This window comes from Pogona vitticeps, chromosome 5 (assembly GCF_051106095.1).
Source record: "Pogona vitticeps strain Pit_001003342236 chromosome 5, PviZW2.1, whole genome shotgun sequence".
Classification (NCBI taxonomy): domain Eukaryota; kingdom Metazoa; phylum Chordata; class Lepidosauria; order Squamata; family Agamidae; genus Pogona; species Pogona vitticeps.
The window spans coordinates 152,639,569-152,657,515 of record NC_135787.1 but is presented as its reverse complement, the minus strand read 5'-3'; positions in this window follow the sequence as shown (position 1 = coordinate 152,657,515).

Sequence of the window (17,947 nt, the reverse complement as noted above, 5' to 3'; positions counted from 1 at the left end):
CTGCCAGCCGACCTGAAATGGGCTGTCACAAGGAGGTTGGGCTCACACAAGGGCAGTTTCTAGTCTTTCAAAATCCACTGCAGCTGGCATGTATTTGAATTTGTAATTGTATCACTCTGTTTGTCTCAGAGTCCCAGTCCAACACTCTAATTAAGATACTGCACAAGGCATATATTGTGCAGAAAAAGTAACATCCTTTAGAATGCAGTGTATCAGATGCTGTAAACATTCCATAAATATGTATGTCCATCTCTACATATTTTTAGTTGTACCTAGATGGGCAGCAGTCTAAAGTTATGTCTTCATTGTCCCACTGAAAATCTCATCTCTCCTGAAGTGCCTTAGTGTTTGGATGTTTAGCCACTCATCATGACAATCAAGAGCAGGTGTAAAGCAATCGGAGCTGTAATGTGTAATCAAGTCCAAGCTGCTGCAAAATCCTTTGCACTATAAGAGACATTCCTCACATTAATATCCATTTACAGCCTGAGCCATCAATCCCAGAAGCTACTGTGAGGATTATAGCTACATCTAAAAGGAACAGGGGGACCTGAGATTCCCTGCTAATCCAGAAGTCTCATTGAATGAACTCCGCAAGCCCTGACCACACTACATTTTCTTTGCTATTTTAATGAAAACATACTGCACGAGTAGCCTATGTCTCGCCAATTTTTCCCCAACAGAGCAAATAGCATCCTTGGGGGACATTTTTAAAAACTGGAAGATGTCAGGGGGGACAAAGTGGTTAATTCTTCCACTCTGAGGTCACATCTGGATCCGGATTATTTATGTAAATAAATAAAGCTAAAGACAAGGGAAAGATTACTTTTTAAAAACTACAGCTCCCAAAATCTGGGGATCACAGTCCTAAAACAACAACAACAACAACAACAAAACTGGCTATAGAAATGAGGACTCATCTCTGCCCCAATGTGCACTTTCACTTCAAGGTGCCATGTGCAACATGACAGGGATTTGTGACGTGTGTCCTGTCCAAATATGTTTTCAGTAAATTAGGTGTGTTAGGGACATCTGACTGCACTCTGACTATTACACTTTAAAAAAATACCCCAAGCTTCCACAATTGCTTCCTTGGTATACAATGTTCTCTTACTATACCAATTGTCAGATGCCTACTGACCTGCTGACTTCAATTACATTTGCATTGCTATTTTGCATTGCTTGGTTCATTTTCCACTTTCTGCACACATCTCAGCTGAGAGAAGTGAATGAGGAGGTCATTTTGAGGGGAAAAACCACCAATGTGTTCCTTTAAGTATAAGTGATGCAGTCAAACCATTTCTTAAATAAGAACTACCATATTGGAATTTTATCAGTCTCAACCTAAAACACAATTTAGATATACTGAATTTAAGATCATTGACAATGGCTTGTGGTTTAACTCAAAATATACTACTTTAAGGCATTGGGCTATTTATAACATAGTTTTTTGTAACATAATCTAAAAGACTACATGAAGCCACCTGCACTGAGTTGTGCAAATATATGAAGTAATAAATCAATGATAATTGAATTACTATTGTCTTAATTCGTTAATTTCATTTTTAGTTAAATGGGAAACAACTGGAATTTCTTCCCCTCAGAATACTTGCTTAAGAGACTGAAATTCTGACCACCATTTAAATTTTTTATTTATTGTATATTCCTGTTATGTTAATTCATTTATAGAGGAACATCATTTATTTCTGTTTTAGTCGAATTTAGACTTGGATTTTATCAGAAAGCTTACAACTGGCTTAGGGAAAAATAATATTGTATAGATATATGGGGTCAGTGCAATTTTGTGTTGCTGTTGATATTGTGGCGACCTATGGTTTTAAACAATAAAGTTTGTTCTGTTCCTCTTATTATGCTATCTTGTGATAATTGGGTGTTTGTACAGTTCTCATTATGGAAAGGTATCCGTAGCCTTGCCTATCTTGTTCATCTCAGTTTCTGCTCCATTTCCTTTCCTTTTACAAAATTATTACATCTGCACTGCACCTTCCTAAGAGGTGGCTATTCATACGAGCTGAGCAAGTCTCTGACAACTTAGCTTTAAGATCTGTTTCCTTTCCTTCAGTGTAAGATAGTTTGAAGGTGACTCCCAAAATAGTAGAACAACAACAACAAAACAGAAATGAGACACATCTAATCAAAGCAGCAGTAGTTCAAAGCATTAAATTAAAATAATTAAAGTAAAAATAATTTAGTTGCAATTCTTTTTTTTAAAGGCCAGGAAATATCTAAAGGGTTTTGCCTGCCAGAGCCAGGCATGTCCCTCCTGGAGATACAACTACAGACATTCCATGAACAGATTGAGAAGGTTCTCTCTCTCAAGTTCCCACCTGCCTCACTTCAGAGGAATGGGCATCCACCTGAGAGCTTCACAAATGAGCCCCATCCTTGGCCTGAGAAATGGATACAGTTCTGTACTGTATTATGGTATGCCACTAAATTCAGAGGTTTAAAAATGTTCATATTTGACTCTGGTGCCTGAAATCATGTTGGCATGACTAATGCCACATAAGGCTGATGATGTCACTAGCACCAGTGATTTCTCAAATATTAAACAATCCCATCTTCTTCCTCAAAGAGCCCAAAGCTCCTGTGTAAACACTTCCATTATCAGGAAGCTTTCAGACTCCATAGAACGGAAGGGGGAAGCCTTTAAGCACTTATATTTGATGACTTTACTAGTGACCATGATTTTCCAAAATTAACAGTTATTTTAAAAAAAAGCCTAATGTCATCAGCCATACAGAACATAAGTAAAAGGCAGCAAGATTTTAGCTAGGATGTCCTTGGATACATGGAAGGGCTATGCTGTAACTTTCGACAAACGCTAATTTTTTTAGTTGATATTTGTATTTTGTGTTGATTTGGTATGCCCAACTCAAAACTGGTATTTGCAAACAACTGCAGATTGGTTCTGCTGCAGTTTGGAATTATTCTGCACTCTACCGGGGGGGGGGGGGAATCAGCATTTGATAGATAGATAGATAGATAGATAGATAGATAGACAGACAGACAGACAGACAGACAGACAGACAGACAGATAGATAGATAGATAGATAGATAGATAGATAGATAGATAGATAGATAGATAGATAGATAGATAGATAGATAGATAGATAGATAGATAGATAGATAGATAGATAGATAGATAGATAGATAGATAGATAGAAGTGATGAAAGGGAACCAGATAGTAACAATACCATAAGGCAGACACTGAGGTGGTGCTGGATGATGAGAAGAGAGGAGACTGACAACTTCACCCTCAGTGAAGACCAGGGTCCTCCAGCCTTCTACAATTAGAGTGGTCTTTGAGACCAAATGGGTGGGGTTTTAAATCAAATAAATAAATAAATAAATAAATAAATAAATAAATAAATAAATAAATAAATAACCCAGAGTTTTGGAAGGGTCCCTGAATGAGGTCCCCTGCAACCTATAATCTCTCGCATACTGTATATGTGTACACAGGAAGGGGCCTGGCCCAACTCTGGTGGCAGTGCATTCCATAATGTTGTGGCCACCACCAAGAAGGCCCAGTTCCTAGCTGTTGATTTCCAGGTGCTTATATTCACTGAGATGACTGGCGTCAATGGCTGTCCAGGGTTCAGGCAACATTCTTTCCTAACACTACCAGAAGATCCATGGTATTCCTGGGAGGCTTCCCATCTAAGTTCTAGCCAGGCCAATCTTGTTCAGTTTCCAGAATCAGATGAAATTAGGTAGGGTGTAAGTGAAGCTGGGTAGGAAAATATCTTACCCCACAATTCTTTTCAATTAGCACTTGACAATTGCAATTGCTTAGAATTCTAGTCCTTGAATGAATGTGGTATCTAATTCTATCTGTTATTCAACTCATATCGCACAGACACTATTTGGTTGCCTAAAAAAAAACTCTTTGTTGATTTTGAATCTTAGCCCCCCCCCCCCTTCCTTCCTTCTCCAATTTTTCTTTCTGCTATTACAATGAAAACATGCCATGGTAGCAGAGATTATCCTAGGCAATAAGAACAGAGTTTCCTTGACAACATGTCAGTTGTTAAGATTTCTCTTCAAAACGTCAAAGATCCACATGCTGTTTGTGACTGCTGCTATAGGCCTTTCTGAAAGACAAATGCACTTTGTGGCTCTTCTACCCACACTGCAATGTGACATTCATGATTTCCTGTCTTGCTGAATGATTTTGAAAATAAAAATGGATATAAATTTTGAAAACTGGTTTGAATTATGTGTAATCATGATCCTCCATTAAAATCAACACACAACTAGTGAATGGAATTCATTGTCACAAGAAGAAAAGTGGGGAAAAAATTTAGTCTCAGCTTCATGGTGCTTCTTTGAATCCCACCTCCTTTCTCATCTCGTGCTTCTTATATGGAAAATACATATACAATTCATGTATATTTCCCTAATATATCTACACTACAATGCTGTCTATGTGGGGCTACCCTTGAAGGCAGTACAGAAGCTGTAAGAGGTACAAAATGCAGTAGCCAGGCAGATCTTACTTATCTTGAGATATGATCATATTTCCACAGTTCTAGCCTGCTGGCATTGGTTGCCTGTATGCTTCTGTGTCAAAGTCCAGGTACTAATGTTGACAAATAAGGCTCTTAATGGTTTTAGACTTCCTTAATGGAGTGCCTCTCTCTGAGATTGTCCAGCCATGCCACCCACTCCAACCAAGCTATGATGCTGTGGGCTACTGCCCCAAGGGAGACCCAGAAATTGACACCAGGCCTTTTCTGTTGTGGCTGCTAAATTATGGAATGCCTTGCCAGCAGAGGTGACCAGGCCCCTTGCATCCTAATAGAATTTAGAAAATCTGCTTTTCAGATAAGCTTTTCAAAACATCCTCCCCTCATGATAGTTTATTACGCTGCTGTGTTTAATTTGTTTTCAGTCTGCTGTCACCGCTCAGGGATTTTTCTTTTTGGGTATTTTCTCTCTTTAATGAGAGGTTTGTTTGGTGGTGTTTTTATGTTTATGTTTTATGTGTGTAAACTGCCCAGAATACTGGCATGCCACTAGATGGGCGGAATAAAAGTCAGATAAATAATTAAAAATAAATAAATTTGCATCTATTTCACCTGGTGTATACATTTTGTATGCATCTTCTCCATTAATTTCAACATTGTGACTGTGTGTTCTACAACTTTACATATGAAGTCTTTTCCACTTGGAAAAAAGGTAAAGGTAAAGGTTCCCCTTGACAATTTTTGTCCAGTCGTGTTCAACTCAAGGGGGCGGTGCTCATCCCCGTTTCCAAGCCATAGAGCCAGCGTTTTGTCCGGAGACAATCTTCCGTGGTCACATGGCCAGTGCGACTTAGACACGGAACGCTGTTACCTTCCCACCAAGGTGGTGCCTATTTATCTACTTGCATTTGCATGCTTTCGAACCGCTAGGTTGGCGGGAGCTGGGACAAGCGACGGGCGCTCACTCCGTCACATGGATTCGATCTTACGACTGCTGGTCTTCTGACCCTGCAGCACAGGCTTCTGCGGTTTAGCCCGCAGCGCCACCACTTGGAAAAGGTATGTATTTTTGCTTTCTCTCAAACACATGGCAAATCTTGTGAATGTTCAAATTTCTGAGTCAAAGTACACACAGGCTGGGTGAGAGACAGTCCCATTTGCCCCAACTGCCAGCATTTTTAGTCTCACCTCAAGATGCAGGTAGTCCACTGACTGCCCATTAGCTAGTCCTGGATTCAAAAGACTAATTCATAGTGGCTTGACCTATGGAGAGATATTAGCCATAAAAGATAGGAGGGAAGTTTAGATTCAGAATAACGGCTAAGCTGAATAATGTGTGTTGCTTAAAGCAGCTGATTTTCCCCCAATACTTTACAAAACTGTATTTTAAAAAAGGAGGCTTGCCTACAGGTTTGCAGTAAAATGCCGAGCGTACAGAAGGAAAGGAGAGAGAGAGAGGAAAGGAATAAGAAGAAAAGGAACAACTATGAGTGCTAGTTCTCCGTATAGATTTCTATTGCATCCCACTGAGGGAGGCAGATGTTTCTGGGAGAGGAGAAGCCATATCCCTTGTTTCCTGCTGATCTGGTGAAAAGGACCTTGATGTATCTCCAGCAGTTTCCTCCGATACAATGAAGTGGATTGGCTATCTGGAGGGCAATGGTAACAATGAAAAATTCTTGACCCAAAAGAGTAAAAATCTAATTAAAAAGTGCAGTTAAATCACTTTATAAGAAGTTAGCCATTATTTTTCTTATTCTGGAAAAATTAGAAATATCATTTTAGCACAAGGTTAATTGTATTGAACTTCAGCTTTTAAAGCAAAATTCTTGACCTTATCTAGGCAGCATGTGGAACTATTTTTAGTTTCACATGCTGCCTAGCATGTTTCTTATTTGAAGGACACTGAGTACTGAAAGAATTAATCATTTTTATTAGATGTGTAATATATTTTGTTTAACCTCAACACTCGCTTTTTAAAGGAAATGCCCTTTAAGAAAAACTATGGACGACATAGATCCCAGCGTCAGGTTTCTTCCAGAATACTGTCCACATATTTAGTTTAGAAACATGGTGGAGAATCTGTGGCTTTTCATATGATTTGGACATCAACTCACATAATCTAATCCTTTATCACTGGCCATGCTAGATGGAGCTAATGAGAGCCATAAGCTTAAACAGAGGATGGTTGAGGATTCTCCACCCCTGCTAGAGAGATAGTGGATGTTGCCCCTTCTATTCCTGCCTGGTCTTGCAATCAGACAAGAAAATCAAACTAGTAGTGCTGTCTATAGAAGAGGATGGTAACTCGTGACCCTCCAGGTGCACAGCATAGCCAATGATAAAGGACAATGGAGTTACAGCAACCGTCTATAGAACCACCGGTTGGCCAACTCTGTTGGAGGAGCTCTAACTTCTGAGAGATAAGGGGAGCATGTAACAATATTTTCAATTCAATCTGGCAGCTATTTCAGAGTTTTCATGCATTTTCTGGTAAGACAATTGAAGAAGGAATACAGTATTGGTCATTGATGGTACAGGAAACTGATAGTTTAAAGTCATTTACAGTAAGTGGTATGGCAACTTGAATATAATATGAATTAAATTACTATACTTTACTCTTCAGTTATTTGTTAAAATTATCAGATTTTATCCAGAGGCTTTTATGACAGCACTACTGTCATAATAGCCTCTGCACAAATACCGCTGGCCTAACATGATGCAAGAAAGTGGAGGAAATGAGGGTCAACCAAGTTAAGGTTTTCTTCTCCAGAAATCTGTTATTTACATAGTCTCTCTAAGGCAAATTCAGGTGGAATTGAAGTGGTTACTTTTCATCTTTAGGAGCAGAATGGTTTCTCCTCACCACTGGCATACATATTCAATGGCATCTGTCTGTTTTCATCCCAGCAGACCTTCCATAGTTAAGCATCACTAATTACTGACAATTAGGGCTCCTTAGGGACTGATAACTGCTAATAAAATAAAAATCAAAGCAAAATAGATAATTGCAGTGTTTACACTTACAGAGCACTTGACCTCAATTACAGACTGAATGCTGGCAGGGTTTTAGAGGAAAGTAGAAAGCATATGTTGAGAATTAAAGGGACCCTCAACCCCTGCTTCCTTAGTAACAATAGCTGAAACCACAAGGACCACACAGCCATGTTCTGATTTTTTTTTAAAAAAAAAAATCCATAGTAAGTCATAGGTAGAATGGGTCCATTGAATCAATGGGGATTTGGTGAGTCAACTTCTCCTTAAGCTCCATTGAGTCAAATGGGTCTCCTCTAGTTGTGACTTACTAGTGGGTTTCAGCTGGCATATACTTGCTGTATGTACCTTACTATTCTAATTGAAAATGTTCACAATGGGACAGGGATACCTGTGATTCTTGAGATGTTAGAATGCACTTCCTACCATTCTCTAGGCTAGCTATACAGAGGCTAGAGTTAATGGGAGTTACAATCCGAACATGTTTGTTTGTTTACACAGAGAGAGAGAGAGAGAGAGACAGACAGACAGACAGACAGAGACAGACACAGAGACAGAGACAGACAGACCGACCACCACCACCACCACCACCACCACCACCACAGCTATACAGTGGCTAGAGTTAATGGGAGTTACAATCCGAACACATTTGTTTGTTTGTTTGTTTGTTTGTTTACATACACACAGAGAGAGACAGAGACAGACAGACAGACAGACACACACACACACACACACCACCACCACCACCTAGTAGAAAACCACTACTCTGAGCAGTTTGCAGCCAGACAGAAACTCACCCACCCCACCCCCAACTGAAGGATAATTAAAAATATACAAACACAAATTGAAAAAAGAAAGCTCCTATAGTGATAGTTGAATAGAATTACAGATTTAAGCACTGTGGACTAAAAACATCTTCTACAGGGGAAGGATGTTTTTAAAGTTTTCATTGTAAAGCTCTCTTTTTTTTTTAACCAACTTTCTGAAACTTAAAAGGGAGGGGTCCCAGTGCACCTCCACGGGCAAAGTATTCCAGAAACATTGAGGCAACCACCAAGAAGGCCCAGTTCCTAGTACAGTGGGGTCTTGACTTGAGAACTTAATCCGTATTGGAAGGCGGTTCTCAAGTCAAAAAGTCTGTAAATCAAGTCTCCATTGACCTACAGTGCATTGAAAACCGATTAATCCCATAACATGCCGTTTTTGTTCCGTTTTGGTTTTTTTCTGGTCTGTAAGTCAAATCTCAGTGTGCAAGTCAAACCTAAATTTTGCGGCCAGAGAAGTCTGTAACTCAAAAAGTCTGTAAGTCAAGCCGTCTGTAAGTTCTGCAGACCTCCCTCAGGGTGGCCACTTATAACAGTGATGCCTGAGAGGAGCAGGTAGCATTTTAACCCTTGCTGAAAGAGAACATCCCCCACTACCACCATTTTAAACAGTTACTTTCTGAACTTTTTGCAGGACTCTTCAACTTTATCCTGCTATGAAGACACATCGGGATAAAGTTGAAGAATGTTGCAAAGCTGGGATTTCAATCCATATTGTTGTAGTCAGAGTAGCTGTTGATCATGGTCATGATTATTAATATAATATTTTACATTAAGCCTAACTCAGTCTCAGGTCTTGGGTAGCTTTGCCATGATAGTTCCAGCATTTATGTGACTCCAGTAAGACTGAGATATTATATCACATTTTCATCATGTCTCTTCTCCTTGCAAGCCAAAACTGATGAAATTTTGGTAACAGGTTGATATAATGTCTATGCACCAATCTCTCACATTTTCCAGTGCTGTCTTCATTGGGTTTATTGAGTTTTAAGTATGCCATTTTTAGAGATAGTTATGGATCCTGGTATTGTTAAGAGCAAGTTTTTTTTCATCACAGAGCCCTGAGATGCTTTAGAAGAAGGGCTCTGAGTGTGGCAAATGATCATGTCCTACTTTTAAGGAGGATAATGCATTGCACTTTGCTTCAAGAAAAGCTGCATGTGGCATTGAGAAATATCGCTCTTTTCTGGCAAATGACATTTACTGATACTACTTTACCAATATAAGAAAAGATTTCTGACATTTTCCAGTTAACAACATTGCTGTTCCTTTTGCTGCTGTCAGTAGTAGATACATTCTGTGGTAGCACCTAAAACAAGGTGCACTTATATTGCTACAACTGTAAACTGTGGTAGTTGTACTGATTAAGTTTTCTTTTTAGACAAGGAACAATGGAAAATATTAATTATGGCATAATCATATGCATATGTGTATCTGTCATTGTTGCATACCTTCAAGCTATTCCTGAATTATGACTACTTCAGTAAGATTTTTGAGAGAGGTCAGATGTTCAAGGTGTGATTTACTATTGTCAGATTCTCTCAGTGGATTTCCCTGGACAATCAGGGATTTGAACCCAGGTCTTGTGAGTTCTGTACACAGCATTTGCATAGCTGAAGGAGAATTCTCATATGGAACATCTCACATCAGGATTGTTACTGGAATCCTATTTCAGTCCAAGGCTCAATAAGCTTATCTTCAGTCATCCATAGGTGGGGGGGGGGGGGAATGTAACTTGTGATCAAAAATTCTCACTCAGCATGTAGCTGCAGACATGTCTGGAAACATTGTAGACTTCAGCTCCCATAATTCTCCAGGAATTCCCTGAATTTGGAAGTTCCAACCTAGACACACCTACAAATACTTTCAAACATCTGCCCAATCCACTGATGAGCTCTTCGGCAGTGTGGGCCACCATTATCCCATTCCTGGTATAGCACAAGACAGGGAGATCTCACAAGAGTGATTTGAGAAGGCAGAGGGAGAGTATTTAAATTAGAGCTCCTCCTACCACTGGCATCTTCCTTTTTGGCAACCCACCCCGCCCACCTTGAATGCTAGTGTGAGTCTCACTGGTCGCCTGTTGGGGCTGGATAGGATTTTGACCCACACCCTGATTGGCCTTTGGAAGCAGGGATTTTTCGCCTATCCCACACTGGCTGAGGTGCGCTGACATATTGACAGGTGGTCGAATTTGGTCACATAGGTGGGTAGTGTGGATAAAACAGGTTTTGGTGAGTCCCCTCACAAACACAGGTAAGGTATAGCTCATCTGATCTCCCAGTGCTGCAGATCATGCAGTTACAGTGCTTGGGGGGAGAAGATCCGCTGGAGCCAATCCCAGACCAGCAGTCAACAAGAGGGAGGGGACTTGAGGTCCGGGGCTGGTCAAATTTGGGCCTGCCAGGTTCTTGCTGTCTTCATGACTGCAAGATCTTGGAGCTCGGCACTCGCCCATAGTTTGGTAGGGGTCCAGTAGAGATCCCTCTGCAGAACCTGATTCCACACTACAGCAGACCCCCCTTTTTTCCATTGAGGTTAAATATGAATATTTAATAAAGTGTGGGCCATGTTTTATTCCATAACAGTTGTCTCATGTCTTATTCCAGGGTAAGGGGATAAGGTATTGTGCTCATCTGGATATTCATACAGGTTTGGGGCCTACTTCCTGTTATTAACATAGAAAAACTGAAGCTGTCACAGTACTTTCTGGGAATTCAGTGTCACTGCTCTTTGGGCTTCATAGAAGGTGCCTCCAGAAGAATTATGATGCTCCGAAAGTACCATGGCAAGTTCCACCTGGGGAATTCCTGGAAAATTCTAGGAGTTGGCATCCAAAAAGTTCAAATGGCATATCCCTAACTGTAACCAGTTCAGTTCAATATTTCTCTCCCCCAACCCTCACTTAAAAAGAAAACATGCCATTGAGCACAGGAATTTTAATAATCCTATGCAATGTGGCCTTCCTTCCAAAATAAAAATAAAATGAAGCTTCCAAAAAATCCCATTGGCAGCAACAGACAAGACCATCTCCCATGTACCCACCAAACACACCTGAGAAAATGGCAGAACCGAGAGAAAGTCCTCTCCTGGTGATGTTAATATGCTCATAAACGGAGATGCGGTCTTTGTGATAGCTTGGACCCCAAAAGTCTAGGTTTTTATAGATTAGCGCAAACAGTAGAGAGGGGGGCTGTGTATTCATATCTTTTATTTATTTATTTATTTATTTATTTATTTATTTATTTATTTATTTATTTATACCCCGCCCATCTGGTCTACAATCTGGTCTGATTACTTCCCACCCCCAGACCCCATCAGACCACTTACCACATGTGGCCAACGTTATCTTCTGCACCCCGATCACAGCAGTAACTTGGCTGCATCAGCTCCATCTCTCTTCTCGCCTAGCCACTCCATGGCTGAGCAGGGAGACTCATCCTCCCACTCCCTTGCCAGAGTGGCTGGGCAAGCAGGGATGAGGGGCTGCAATAGTAGAGCTACTGCTGTGATTGGGGCTCAGAAGATAATGCCAGCCATGCGTGCCATGTGCTGTATGGTAAGCAGTCCGGCGGGGTCTGAGAGTTGGAGGTAATCAGGCCAACCATCTGTGCAGGGGGGGGGGGTTGTTCATATTTGTATATGAATATGAAGCCCCCGTCTCTAACCAACACTTTAAATTCTTCCTGGAAACAGATTGGCAGCTAATGGAGCTGCTGTAACACAGTGGTTATGTAGTCCCTGAGACCAGCAATCTAGCTGTTACATTTTGGACATGCTGAAGTTTACTGACACTTTGCATCAGCAGCCTCACATGGAGTGCATTACACTAATACAGTCAGGATGTAACCAAGGCATGTGCCACCGTGGCCAGATCCGATCTTTCCAGGAATGGGTTCAGCTGGCACACTCATTTGTGCAAATGCACTCCTGGCCATCACTGAAACCAGACTCGGAAACAAATCCTGGACTATCCCCAAGCTGGGCTCCTGTATTTTCAAGAGGAGTGTAAACCCATTCAGCACTGGGTGAATGCATATCTGTTCCCTGATCTGCCTGACCCAACACATTGAAGGATAGAGCCTTAGAAGTACCTTTAGAAACCATCTTCTATTAACAGTGGAAAAGGTCAGAAGATTGTTAGCTAGAAAAAGGAAGCAAAATAATGTAATGAGAAGATATGGTCTCTGAAGAAGAGGGGAGATTTAATTTACAGGTTCACCGTTGCCTTGTCATACCCTCTTATATTTACTTTTCAAAAAATGTAATACCTGCAATTTATTCTGCCTTTCCCCATCCTGTTTGATAAACAAACTCTACTTTTACCTCATGTGTGCCTGGAAAGATTCCCAGTCTGCAAATTCTATTGAGGGATATTTTAATTTGAACAAGACAGCCACATGGCACCACTTGTTTACTCAAACTGAGATAAGCAGATTACATGCAATGCAAATTTAAGGCAGAGCCCTTCAAGTGTAATCAAGCAAGGATAATTCCAGGGGAAATGCTTTTTAGACATTTTGGAGAAAAAAGTGACACACATTTAAAAAAGAAACACAGTTAATTATTAATCCCCACCCTTCCACTGCCTCAAGACAAATGTTTGGCAATTTATTGCCCTGAGAAGAATCACAAACTGTAATTATAGCCTAGATTGTCTTTCTGTGGAGAATTCTTTGTTAAATACATCAATCATATTTTTTTCCTTGCCTAAATGGTAGATCATATAAAAAGGTAATAAAAATCAAATAATGTAAAATATATTATACAGTATTTAGATTTTTTTAAAGTTGTTGATCTAGAAGAAGCTCCTGTGAAGTAGACTATAACCAGAACAGTGTGATAATCTCATTGGATTAGGCAAAGTTCTATTTATATACATGAACCATAGCAATATATAGCATCTTCCTGTATAACCTAGCTCCCCTATGTTGAACAGGGAGGTTTGCAGGACATTTCTGCATGCAGTCTTCTCAAAAGAACAAGAATCTGACACAATAGGGGAACATGATAGAATAGTTTCTGTTTACTGTTTTCTGTTTGTTTTCAGGTGAATACAAATGCACACAGATTTTGCCTATAACAAAGTCATAGATAGATATTGACAACAGGGCTGGCAAACATGGGCCTATTCTACTGTAATATACTGCATTCAGACATAAAGCTGGACCATCTCTTTCCTCTTAATACCCAACAGCACACTATTATAACACTGATTTTGCCGTATAGCTCCGTAGCTTAGTGAGATGGTTGGGAGTTCAATTCTCCACTGTGCTTACTTGACAGGGGCTGGACTCAATGATCCATGGGGTTCCTTCCAGCTTTGCAGTTCTATGATAATGATGATGATTAAAGATTTCAGGCTGGTTTTTTTTAAAAAAATCTAGAATTGAAATAGGAGCCCTACCAGGGGCATCATTTATGATATTATTTAATGGAGTGAGATCAATAAATCTTGTGGCCTCTAAATTCCCCCATTCAATACTTAACTTGTCTGTCCAAATAATTCTGGGCAGCAGATCCTAGATTCAAGACATGGAGAACGTTCACCGAGCAGATCCTACAGTGTTAAGCTCTGATGAGCCACTAATGTGGTCTCCAACTTGGATGTGATACGGCACTCAGGCCTCATTATTTCTACCTTGACTATATTAAAAGCATTCATTATCTCTGTTCACTACATATGAATCTGCTCCTTGTACATAATGTGAAGATAAAAATGTGTGCTTGTCCAGTTCCCACTCTTCCTGAAAGAAACTGAGCTTGGTGGGGACAGCCAGTTCTGTTTATAAGCCCTGCCAAGTACAGAAGCACAAGGGCTCTCCACCATAATAAAACTTCAGCGAGGTTGTCTGTTATCTGGTAAGCTAATAAGGTTAAGTAATAATTGGTTAGACAAATATTGATGGAGGTTTAGTTAAGAGACAAATCCTTTGTGTGTCAGCTAGTACTCTACTGCTGGAAGGTATGAATTATCTTCTGTGTTTTAGAGCAGTAGTTTTCAACCTTGGGTAAGCCAGGTGTTCTTGGACTGCAATTCCCAAAAGCCTTCACTACCAGCTGTGCTGACCAAGGTTTCTGGGAGTTGTAGTCCAAGAACATCTGGGTTACCCAAGGTTGGGGACCACTATTTTAGAAGAATGATTATCTTTTTCATACTATTCATTGGACCTTAACAAAAGAGATTAGAAACCTGAGCTTTAGATTTTCCAGTGAGATAGCCATGTTAATGTCTTGCAGAACAAACAAGAAACAAGGCCCACAAGGTTTCTTTTTAGAGCCACACAGACATTTTGAAAGAAAGAAAAAACCTCACTTCAGAAAAGTTTGTTCTGGTTTTGAGATCCAACCCACCCACCAAGACCCACTCTGTGCCTAAATATAAGGCTCACAGATTAAGGCTAATCCACTCTGTGCACTTTTCATGACACCCTGATGAGATTTTTATAAATGTCTGTGGTGGCATTTCTGTGTGGGAACATATACAAGGCGTGGGAACATATATAGGTGGGCAATAACTTTATTACGATTAAGCGCAACTGCACAAAATATGCAAGTTCTCAAACTCCATACACCTCTTCACCAGGTTATACAGCAAAATATTTGGGGAGGATGGAAAAAGCATGACAGTCTGAGTACATGGGTTAGATATTTCTAGCCATGGAAAATTTCAAATATAGTCCTAGTGTAGCTAGATATATTAAACAGTAATGCAGATTATCATATGGTTCTGGCAAGACCCATTGATGAGGGAACAAGGTATAAATAAATTAATCTTCTCTGCAACTACAGAGAATGGCAATGTGGATCTGCCTTAACCATGGGCAAAATATGTAGGTTTTTGTAGGTATTCTGGAATGTTTGTTTCTTTGGCCAGACCTACAAAATGCAACAGGCACAAACTGAACCACGAACAAGAAAAACTAAGGAATCGGGCTGGTTTATGGTTCAGTTCCTAATCTGGTTCAGGGGTCCCATTTTGCTGAAGCTAAACAAAAAGCTTAACTTTTTTCTCTCTTTGTGCTTTGTTTTGCTTTGACAAAATGGAATGCCAACCTGCCCTCTTCCCATTGCCTCCATGACTCTCTACCTGGTCCTGCCAGTACCACCTCAGATGATCTTCAGAGGCAGCAGACCTGATTTCCCTTCCCAAAGCCAGCCTGCTGCCTCTCTGCATGCAGGGGTCTGAGTATCCAATGCCATGATAGGAAAGGTCCATCACTAGATATCCAAACTATAACATCACCTGATGTAAGACTTGTTGATTGAGTGACCGCTCTGATACTTTCAGTGATATACACTTTTTCAATCTGCCATCTGACTGTTTATATTCCCAGCTGTGTTGAATGCTTCGCCCAGATGGAATAGAGATAAACTTTCATCCATTTGAACAATAACCTTACTAAGTACTTCAGGGAGGGTGATTGCATGTCGACATGATTGCCAAGACTAAAACAACAAGCAGAAATGCTTGATTTTAATTGAGACACTCCTTTCCTTTCAAAATACTGTTTAAAAGCTGTCATGAAGCTTGGATGAAATAGGAAAATATAATTTTAGAAAGTGTAGCATATGTCCATTGTATACAAGAAACTAATGGCAAAAATATATGGAAAAACAACTTGATATTTGAGACATATCCTAATTAGGACATTTAAATGAATTGGAATGTAGATTTTTTTAAAGAGCACATTTGTTGCTTAAATCATGACAAATAATAACATTTGATATCGCTATTGAAATCTTAATATGTAAACATTCTATATACATTTTCCAGTCCTTTTTGTCAAGCAGTGTTTGGTAAGAAAGTTTGACAAAAGGAAAAGGTTGAGAAGTTGGCAAACTCACTCTGCATAAACAACATAAAGTCCTTTGAAACGTAAAGATGAAGATACTTATTATAGACTACATTTCCATGGAATTTAGCCCATTTGATCAGATGCATGAAAGTTTGTCCAGAACCTCATGTGTATAAATAGCACAGTACATGTTTAGCCAGTAGGGACAGAGCAAAATCAACAGACTGTACTGACCGTGAAAATTAATATTGCATTTTCACCAAGCTATCCTGTAGATGAAGAATGTCACAGTCCAGATGTTGCCAGACTGCAAATCATATGACTTCTTATCATTAATTGTGCAGGCTAGGACTGATGGGAGTTACAGTCCATAACCACCAGAACTTCCATTACTGATGTTCTGAGTGTGTGAAGGCTTTGCCATCAGAGCCCCCCATGAGCCATTTGCTCATTCTTCTTACCTCACTGAGAAGCAGGCACTTAGGACTCTTAGGAAGGCTGGTAGGAGGGGAGCCCAGTCTACATTCAGATGCCATAGATTGACTAGATATTGCAATCAGTTCTTGTATATCCCAGTTTACTTTCACACTCAAGTGAAAGTGCCCTTCTTATCCTTAAAGTATTCAATGACTATCTGAAGGACTTGCTCCCTCCTTTACAAGGCTGCCTTTTGCTGTCATCATCAGATGGTGCCCTAGTGCCCATCCTCCATCCAGCTACAGCATCACAGGATATAATTTCTTATCTACTTCTCAGGGTTATGGAATCTGCAGCTCCAATTTTATTCTAGGAGAACAACAATATTATTATTCAGAGCCTGAACATATGAAGTTGAAATGCCGATTACAGAGTCTAAACTGTTCCAGAGGAACAAGAATAATTTCTGAAATCCACTTAAGTGAAAATATTCAGATGGCCAGTAAGAGGACTGATCATATCTAAGGCACTGGTGTGGGTGAATGTATGCTCTTGCACTAAACTGTTGCTAGACTGTTGCTTGATTATTGTTTGCTGCTGTTCAATTGCTTTCGATTATAAGCCATATGGACAGAAGGTAAGGGATCCTTATCATTTACAAATAAGCAACCCTCACAACCTGTTCCAGATAAGCCACAAATAAAGGCACAGCTATGGAGAGTAGTTGGGATGATGGCCATTTTAATCAGAGGCAACAAAAGTAGCTATGGTTTTAAAGTTGAGTCCTCTGCCTCAGCCATCACAGTGTTCATCACATGCAGATGAAAACTCAGAATAGTGGGAAGAAAAAGCAGCATTCAATGTAGCGTCTGAACCTTAAGCTACTAGCATTTAAAACTTCAGGTCAGATCATTAGCAGTATTGCTTTCAGTGATATTAACCACCTCCAGCTGTCCTCCAGATTGTCCCCGTCTTTTCAGAAAGGGACCAGGAGTAATGTTTCAGCCTGAATTACAGATGCTGAATTTTCACAAGGCCAGCTCTCTAAATTCTCTTCCTCTGAAAGAACAGTGCAGCAAGACTCACAGAGCCTTCTTTGTACCCTGTGTTATATTTCCCTGGGAAAAAGAAACTGAATCTAAAAATAATACTTTCCATTTTCAGTCGACTCTCAGCACACAGATGAGGAGGAACTAAACTTGAAAAAAAAGCTTGGGAGAGGCTGAGATTTATTTCATTCTATACACAGAACTAATAAGGGTGAGAATTTTGCCTTGAAAACATGGTCCAGATAGAAAACAATATCCTCTTGATTACATGACCTGAAAAGTTGAGCTTGAGAGAGAGTTTGAGAGAAAATTGTTATTGTATATATTTTGTTGATTATGGCAATCAGTAGAGGGGAATAGTCTATTTGTC